Below are 9,460 nucleotides of genomic sequence, written 5' to 3' on the forward strand. Positions count from 1 at the left end.
TGATGTGAAGACCATGCCCTACCTCTTAAAAATTTCTACCACTTTGTAATAGAGTCAAATCAGGGCTAAACCTTTATCAAAGAGGCCTGATTGTAACACATAGCCCAAGCTGACTAACACACTGCCTATCAGCTGGCAAGGATCTGAGGCCTCCTGCCAGCCACAGGAATAAGCTTAGAAGCAGATTCTCCAAACTGAGCTTTACTGTGAGTGTACTCTTAACAATTAGAGCCTTATGATTAGAGCCTTATGAGAGCCCTTGAGTTAGAGGTACTCAACTAAACTACACCTGGTTACCTGATCCACTGAAACTCTTGGGAGAAAAGTATTATTTTTAGGCACTGACTTTTGGAGTCATTTGTTAGCCACCTTAGCTGACTGATGGAGGATCTCTGTTTTTTCTGGAAATAGTTCCCTTGTTTGAGGGGACTACAATATATTATCACTTTAATTACGGCTTCACCACCAGGTGTGAATAGGTGTTGTCACTTATATGATCCTTATTTCCAAGCCACAGTGATGGGTCAATGATAGACCAACCATAATACCTGTTATAAACAACACTGTCTACTCAACATCTATCCCTCTTCTCTCCTTACTAATAGAATGCATGTGTGTACATGTAGGGATGGTCAGCCCAGGAGAATAAACCTAATGCCAGAGGGGTGTGGCAAAGACAAACCAAGAGAGCCACTATTTTCAGCACTTAGAGCCCCTGTAAGGATCAATTAAGATGACTTTCTCGCTTCATCTGAACTCTTCCCAAACTGAAGATGTCCTAGAACCCACTCATTTGTCTTTCCTATCCCAAGGTCAGCATTATGCACATTTCAGTACATACTTGGTTCTCTTGGTAAAAAGCAGTATAAAGACCTGACTTTTAAACTGGGCACTGGTGTCTCATGCTTGTAATCCTAGCTACTCAGGAGGCTGAGATCTGAGGATGGCAGTTTGAAGCCAGCCCAGGCAGGAAAGTCTGTGAGACTCTTACTCTAATAAACTACTCTGAAAAGGCCAGAAGTGGCGCTGTGGCTCAAGTGGTAGAGTACTAGCCTTGAGCAAAAGAAGCTCAGGGACAGTGCCCAAGGCCTGAGTTCAAGCCCCATGACCGGAAAACAAAACAAAACAAAGACCTGACCTTAGGATACTGAAGTTATGTATTCACATCATTTCTTGAATTTATATAATGTCACATATCTTGTGAAAGGCTGACACCATAGCAACACAAAGATTTCAGTGTCTAAGAGGGACTTTTGTCTTTCAAAGTCACAGATTATGCTAATGTTTTAGTTCACCCACTCTTCATTAAACCCTTCATGATCTTGCTCTATACAAGATCATATTCATTTCTCTTTAACTTCCTTATTGGAGCTACTAGCTTTTCTATCACTTTTATGCAGCATGCACAAACCAGATTCCAGTTGTCATGCTATATATTCTCACACCCAACTATGAGTTCACTTACCACTTGCGTAGATTTAAGAATATCAACATTCAAGTGTCACTCTATTACTATTATTTTTTGAGCCATTGAGCCTGCATTTCTAACTCTTTGGAATTGAGTTTCCCTACTTCACTCAATTTTACAAGTAATAGCCCATAGCGCATGGATTCACGACAGCTTGTAACAGTATCAAAAAGGGAACTAAATCTTGGGCACATTTTTTTTTCTTTCATAGATTTCTACTGTATTCAAGCATTCATACAAGAATATCCATGGTAAATCTACATTAGGATTCTGTAAGTAAAATGTCAGCAAATTTAAACAGAATAATCTCACACACACAGTACATTGAATAATAACATCATTATACAAAACAGCATTGAATCACTTTACAAAATTTGTGCTGGCATGAGCAATCATCTGTATTCTTGGAAGGATATTATAATATTTGCAGTTCTGTGTTATATTCCATGAACTTTGAGAAGGAGTTCCTATAACTGGCCCTTTATCTTTAATTTCTTTAGTACTCTTTAGATTACTGAGTGGTTGGATCACATCCAAAAATTCTTCTCATTCACCTCTCTTATATACGCATGCTTAGTGACAAACAAAGGCTTTTGGCAGTCCATTGGAAAGCTAACTAATCTCACACCCATCCTCATGCAAACCTTTAAACTTAGTAACACCCTGCAAGCATATGGTTTAAAGAATACAGGTGTAACTTTTTTTAAGTTTTAAAGTTGGCAATTTTGAAAAAACTCAGTAACCCTGACTACAGATTTCTTTTTCTTCCTCATGTTTAATTTTTACGTTCCTGGATACTTGTCAAGGTGCTATGTATATATTTCTGTAACTTGTTTTTTTTTTTCATATAGCATTATATGTAGGAGGTACTTCCTTACAAAATATGTAAAATCAGCCTTGCTTATAATTCTCTCTCACTTTCATCATGATTTTTCTGTTTATTCCAAATTCTGAAGATTTTGTTATTTCCCCAATGGATAAAGATTTCTTCCATACCTTCACTGTTACAGATGATAAACATCCATAAACACACTATATATACACATACTATATACATATACAGGCATACTATGTATATATACATATAGTGTGTGTATACAAACATGAATACTTCTCCAGTGTAAATTCCCACAAATGATTTGCTGGGTTGAGGGAGTGTGTCTCCTTTAAAATTACAGTTCAGTCCTACATTGCCCTTCTACTTCATCAATTTATACTCCTAAACTCCTGTAATCATTTCAGCACTCATCTCTATCACTAGGTATTATCAGTCTTCAAAATATTTGTCAGCCCAAAGGAAGAAATTTCTTTTAAATCAGTTCTTTGATTAATATTAAATTGAACTTCTTTTCGCAGCTGTTTAGTAGTTGGTAATATTTTTTTATGGCTGGGTGTAGCTCAGTGGAGGAGTATTTGTCTGATGTACTCAAGGCCCTGGGTTCAATTCATGCCTCACTTTCTTTTAACTCCCTATGTGAAATATTTATTTATCCTCTGTGTCTACTTTTCAGTGGAAGTCTTAGTGTTTTGATTAAGCAGTTTGCAAGTGTTCCTCTATTACAATGTTGATTTAAATCTTCGGCTTCTTTCGTCCTTTTCTTTTCTTTCTCCTTCCTTCCTTCCTTCCTTCCTTCCTTCCTTCCTTCCTTCCTTCCTTCCTTCCTTCCTTCCTTCCTTCTGTCCTTCATTCCTACCTTCCTTCTTTCCTTCTTTCTTTTGAGATAGGGTCTTGTTATATTGTCCAGGCTGGTCTTGAACTCCTGGGTTGAAGTGATTCCCCCAACCTGTCTTCCAAATGCAGGTACTGTGTGCCACCATGCCAAGTTAATTTTTTTTCTCTTCTCACTCTTTTTTTTTTGCCAGTCCTGGGGCTTGAACTTAGGGCCTGGGCACTGAACCTGAGTCTCTCTACGCTCAAGACTAGTACTCTACCACTTGCCACTTCCAGCTTTTTCTGTTTACGTGGTACTAAGGAATCAAACCCAGGGCTTCATGCATGCAAGCACTCTACCACTAAGCCACATTCCCAGCCCATCAACTTAAATTTTTTTAAAGTGCTGTTGGCTGTTCAAAATGTTAGCATTGACAAGCTTCATTTCTCCTTGGGAGAAGTTGCCTTTCAGAATAAGTCTCCTGATCTCTTGCAACAATTTTTGGTGTCTCCCTGGGACTGGGAACTGACTCTACTGGCTGGTGACTTCGGCAGAAAGAAGAGTTCAAACTTCCCAGATCAGTTTCGTCCTTTACCAGCTCCATACAAAAGCACACACATCTAGAGTTTGCTCCTCCATGGGGCAGGTGTCTCAGGGTCATACTCTTCTCAGGGATGACCTCCTGGGTGACATGTTAGCAAGCATGCTTGCCAGCAGACCTAAGCCATATTGTCCAGTATCAATTTTGATGGTAATAAAAGTAATATTTGTATCCCCATCTGCCACAGTCCTCTGTCTATCTCTTAATAGGTTCTTGTATCAGTCACAGTCCAAACAGAAAACAGATGGCATATTCAAATTAGTATAATTCTGGAGATTTAATAGCAGGACTATTTGTGAAGGTGTGGGCAGGAAGCTACAGAGATACATGAGATTCTGCAGCAACCTGAGGCCCTCCGCAAGGCTAAAAGAGTAAGAAAGGTAGGTTTGAAATCCAGGAGGAGAGAACTGGGTAGTGTCCCAGAGTAGAAGAAGCCTTCAACCCAAGGACACTGACAACTTCAGGCCAACTTCAGGGAGAAAGCTTGAGGAAGAAATTCCCTGACCTTTCTCTCCTCGGATCCCTGCTATATAAACCAGGCGGGGCCCAAAGGTCAATACAACCAGTGGATCCAGCTACTAAGACAAGGGAAGGAGGAGGGGCAGAACTCTGAGCACAAATAGAATATATCTGTACCCATTGGGTACACTTAAAACACAACCTGCCTTTGGCTACCATATTTTCCAAGACACCTTAATCTGGCATAATCTCTCCAGAATCCTAAAGCAGAACCACTGGCTCTCCCAATAAAGAATTGGGGAACAGCCAGAAGAGTTCAGGAAGGTAGTATATGGAAAAATGCCTGCCCAAATTCCTGTCCCCTTGCAGGAGGACACACACTCCCCCCACCCACCCAGTTATCCAACCAAACACTACCCAAGGGGCTTCTGTGCAGGGATTTTGCAGGTATAATTAAGGTCCCAATCAGTGACAGGATGTTACCTTGGGTAAGCCTGACCTAATCAAGTGCATTCAAAAGAACAAGAAAAGAACTAGAAAAGATCTAGTTTCTGGTATCAAGCGGGAAATTTCCATAGAGCAGTCCAACTAGACAATAGCAATAACTTTTGATCAGAGGATATAGGTAGCTCACATTTGCAAACCTTTAAGATCTTTTACTCTCTTTCTTTCCCTAACCCTCTCTCTTTGTCCCCTACTCTCTGCTAAGGATCTGCATCAGTGAAAAGAATCCATGGGCAAATTACATGCCTATCAACCTTCTTAGGCAAAAAGCAGGGCAGACAAGAGTGGCAGCAAGTTGCAATAGTGACTGTCGCTTTAAAATTTTCTGACACATGCAGTTTATTTTTCTTCACATCTAAGTTTACTGTCTGGCTCTTTGTTTTCTGTTTGTCTTGCCTAGTTTCTGTTCAGATATTTTTCTGTCCTTGCCTTCTTTGAGACTAATTATTTTTTTTATTATTCTATTTTTCCTCCATTGTGTTAGTCATACTTTTTGTCATGATGACAAATATCTGAGGGAAAAAATAAATTAAGAGAGGAAAGCTTTATTTTTGGCTCATGGTTTCAGAGGTCCAGTCTATGGTCAGCTGGTTCCATTGCTGGGGGCCGGCTGAGTATTGAGGAAGGGAGCATGTTGGGAAGCAGAGCAGCTCACCTCATGGTGGACAGGAAACAGAGTGACTGTCTGTGCCCATTGGCTTCTTCCACTTCTGTTCCACCTAGGCCCCCACCCAGTGGGCTGGGCCACCCACATTAAAGGAGGCAGGGTTTCCCTCAGTTGCTGTCTAATGTGCCAACATTCTCCAGAAACATCCTTACAGACATACCAAGAAATACATGTTACCAGCTTCTTAGGTGCTACTCAATTCAATAAGATAGATAATTGATTAACTATCACATCTATTACTTTGTTATTTTTATATTCTTTTATTATTTAGTGGTTACTATAGACACAGATGGTTATATGTAGAAATATGTATGTATGTACATCATACATATTCATATGATATACACAAACATATGTCTGTGTAAATAGGCTGATGGACACACATACATTTCTATGTTCGGTCAGCTGAGAAGGTCTTGAAGAAATGATACCCTAACAGCTAAGAGCAGGCCTAGCACCTAGGTCTAATCCATTCTCAAATAAAGAAACCAAAGCATCTTGAAGAAATGGATGACCAAAGTCAGGAAAGAAAATACACAACATGAACCAGGATTCTTATATAGTGCCATATAGCTAAGGGACAGTGCCCAGAGTTCAAGCCCCACAACTGACCAAAAAAAAAAAAAAAAATCAAAACAAAAAAAGAAATAACAAGGATTGGGGTGTTTAGTGGTAAAGCACTTGCCTAAAACACACATGGACTTGGGTTTAAACCCAAGCACTGCAGAAAAATGAGGGATGATTGTATAAAAAAAGACAAGAGTAGGCACTGGTTGTTCGTGTCTATAATTTTAGCTACTCAGGAGGCTGAGATCTGAGAATTGTGATTCAAAACCAGTACAGGCAGTAAAGTCCATGAGACTCTTACTTCTTAACTACCAAAAAGCTGGAAGTGGATTTGTGGCTAAAGTGTTAGAGCACTAGCCTTGAGTACAAAAGCTCAGGGATAGCACTCAGGACCTGAGTTCAAGCCCCAGGACCAGCACCAGAAAAAGAAAAAGGAAAAAAGAAAGAAAGAAAGAAAAAAGAAAAAATCAACAACAACAAAAAAATCAGACAAATTCCAACTGATTTTGGATATTCTACAAAATACCCAAAATATTCCTCAGAACTGTCAAGAATATAAAAATAGCTGGGTGCCAGTGGCTCAAGCCTGTAATCGTAGCTACTCAGAAGGTTAAGATCTGAGGATTGTGGTTCGAAGCCAGCCTGAGCAGAAAAGTCCCCATGAGACTCTTATCTCCAATAAACTACTCAGAACTAGCCAGAAGTAGGGCTGTGGTTCAAGTAGTAGAGCACTGGCCTTGAGCAAAAGAAGTTCAGGGATAGTGCCCAGGCCCAGTGTTCAAGCCCTGTGACCTGGGGGGGGGGGGGGGGGGAAGAATACAAAAAGAAGGAAAGTTTGAGTAACTATTACAGCCAAGAGGAGCCCAAGTAGATATAATGTGATCTCTTAGACAGAATCCTGGACAAGGAAAGGATATTAAGTAAAAACTACAGAAGTATAACTATGAAGTTCAGTTAATAATAATGTGCCAGTATTGTCTCATTAGTGTACCATAGAATGTCAGATGTGACAAATATGCCATAAAATATAAGATGTTAACAATGGAGCAAACAGCATGTAAGGCACAGAGGTGCCTTATTCAGGCTTCTCAACTTTTCTGTAAGTCTAGAACTATTCTAAAAATTCAAAGTATATTTAAAAACACAATGTAGGGCTGGGAATGTGGCTTAGTGGTAGAGTGTATGCCTAGCATGAATGAAGTGCTGGGTTCAATTCCTCAGTACCACATAAACAGAAAAAGCCACAAGTGGCACTGTGGCTCAAGTGATAGAGTGTTAGTCTTGAGCAAAGAAGCTCTCAGGGATGGTGCCCAGGCCCTGAGTTCAAGCCCCAGGATAGGCAAACACACACATACACACACACACATACACACACACACACACACACACACACACACACACACACACACACACACACACACACCAAAAAACAAAAAACCCACAGCCCAGTCATTGTAGCTCTCACCTATTACCTCAGATGTTCAGGAGGGAAGGGAGAGTGGGAGGTTCAAGATTCAAAGCCATTTGGTACAAAAAGTTCAAGGGATCCCAATTCAACCAATAGAGCTGAGTGTGTACATGATAGTCATCCAGCTGCTCAAAAGTTCATAGGAAGGAGGATCTTTGTCCACGGCTGGTCCTAGGCAAAAACTGAGACTCTATCTGCAATAAAACCTAATGCAAAAAGGGCATGGAGGTATGCCTGAAATGGTAGGGCGCGTGAAGGTGCAAGGCCCTGAGTTCAGCTCCCAATACTGCTCAATAAACAGGCCTCACTGGGACACGTGCTGAGGTCTGTTTACTTTCATTTTATCCTGTTTGGGAATACTCTGCTTTTTTGTTTTTCAATCTGATACTGATAATTGGCATCTTTCTTATGCTTTGGAAACTCTCCATTGAAATCTCTGAATCTACAGCTCCTATTCCTTCTCAAGCTCCTTTTAAACTTACGTTAGATCTCTCTCATTTCTTCGTCTTCGCTAACCTTTCCCATTTTCACTATCATGGTCTCTATTTAATGCATTCTTGGTAACTTCTGAGGTTTATCTTCTCTTTCACCTGGGTATAAACTACCCTTTAAGCCCTTTATTTTTTTCCCCATTTTATTTTATTTTTTTTACTATCTGGAAGTTTCTTATCAACTCTGCCTCATACTTCTTGACATTCTGTTGCTCCTTTGTCAAGCTTTTGATGTCTTTGGCATTATTTTAAACATAGTAGATACATATTTTATGTTCTGTCTGATCAATCTGGTAGCTGTCACATACAGAAGTCTGTTTCTACTGTGCATTGTCTCTGTCAATTCCCATTCTTTGGGAATTTATCTGTGGAGTTGAGGTCTGTATGAAAACATGTTCCTCCATGGAAAATTTGTGTTTACTTCTGCAAACTCAGAATTACTTTAAATTTCAGGCTTACAGATTCACAGTTAGGAACCAACTATCCTCACTGTCTTTTTCTGTTGGTTAGGAATTGGCTGGCTTCTTCATGTCTCTAAATTATCCGAAGGGATCATTTTTTACCATTTAATGTGTGAGGGTTCCAACCCAACTTCCCTGGACCTTAAAACTCAAACTTCAATTCCTGTCCTTTGTCTTGGCCACCAAGGACTGGCAGATATTGCCATGCAAAGGCAGGCTCCAGCTGGAATTTTCCTGAAGTAGAACTTTCTCCTTGTTTCTGATCATTTTCCTTCCTTTCCTGACAACATTGCCATGCCTTTAAAAAGAAAATGCTTTTTGTACTTCATCCAGCATTTTAAGTACTCTATACTGAGAGTTTCTCCAGACAGCTATTGCTGGAAATAGATTACAGTCATTCCTCCCTATCTTGAGGGACTGGCTCCAAGACCACCCAAGCATGCCAAAATCCACTGCTGCCTAGGTCCTTTATATAAAATGGTGTCGAATTTGCATAGAACCTACATACAATCCCAGGCACACTTTAAATCACCTCTGGATTACATATAATAGGTAATGCAGTGTAAATGTCGTCTAAATAGACTGTATTGTCCAGGTAATAATAACAAAGAAAAAATCTTTTTCCAAAATTTTTGTTGTTCAGGTGATCTCTAGAGGGGCTACAGTTACCTAAGTCAGGTAATGAGTACATTTCTTTTTGAACAGTGTCACCTCTTCCCTTGTTTTCTCCCACTTAGGAAAAACATCTTTACAAGTTCAATGCAGATACGTTTTCTCCCAAGTATGTGCAATCCGACTTTGGTTGGATCCATAGATACGAAACCCAGTGTTGTGGGGGGTTAACTGTATTTATATTTTTTTAGCCATCTGGGATTTCTTTTTAAATGATGAGAGGCAGGAATCTAAGAGTCCTGGTACCATTTTTATTGTTTCTTCCTTTTCCTCAGAAGTGATTTCTTTATTTTTTTGTTGGTGGTGGGGCTTGAACTAAGGACCTTGGTACTGCCCTGACCTCTTATGCTCAAGGCTAGTGCTTTACCACTATGAGTGACAGCACCACTTTTGGTTTTCTAGTGGTTAATTGGAGATAAGAGTCTCATAGACTTTCCTGCCTAGGCTGGC

Source organism: Dipodomys spectabilis, unplaced genomic scaffold (genome assembly GCF_019054845.1).
Source record: "Dipodomys spectabilis isolate Male_0828 unplaced genomic scaffold, ASM1905484v1 ptg000002l, whole genome shotgun sequence".
Lineage (NCBI taxonomy): Eukaryota > Metazoa > Chordata > Mammalia > Rodentia > Heteromyidae > Dipodomys > Dipodomys spectabilis.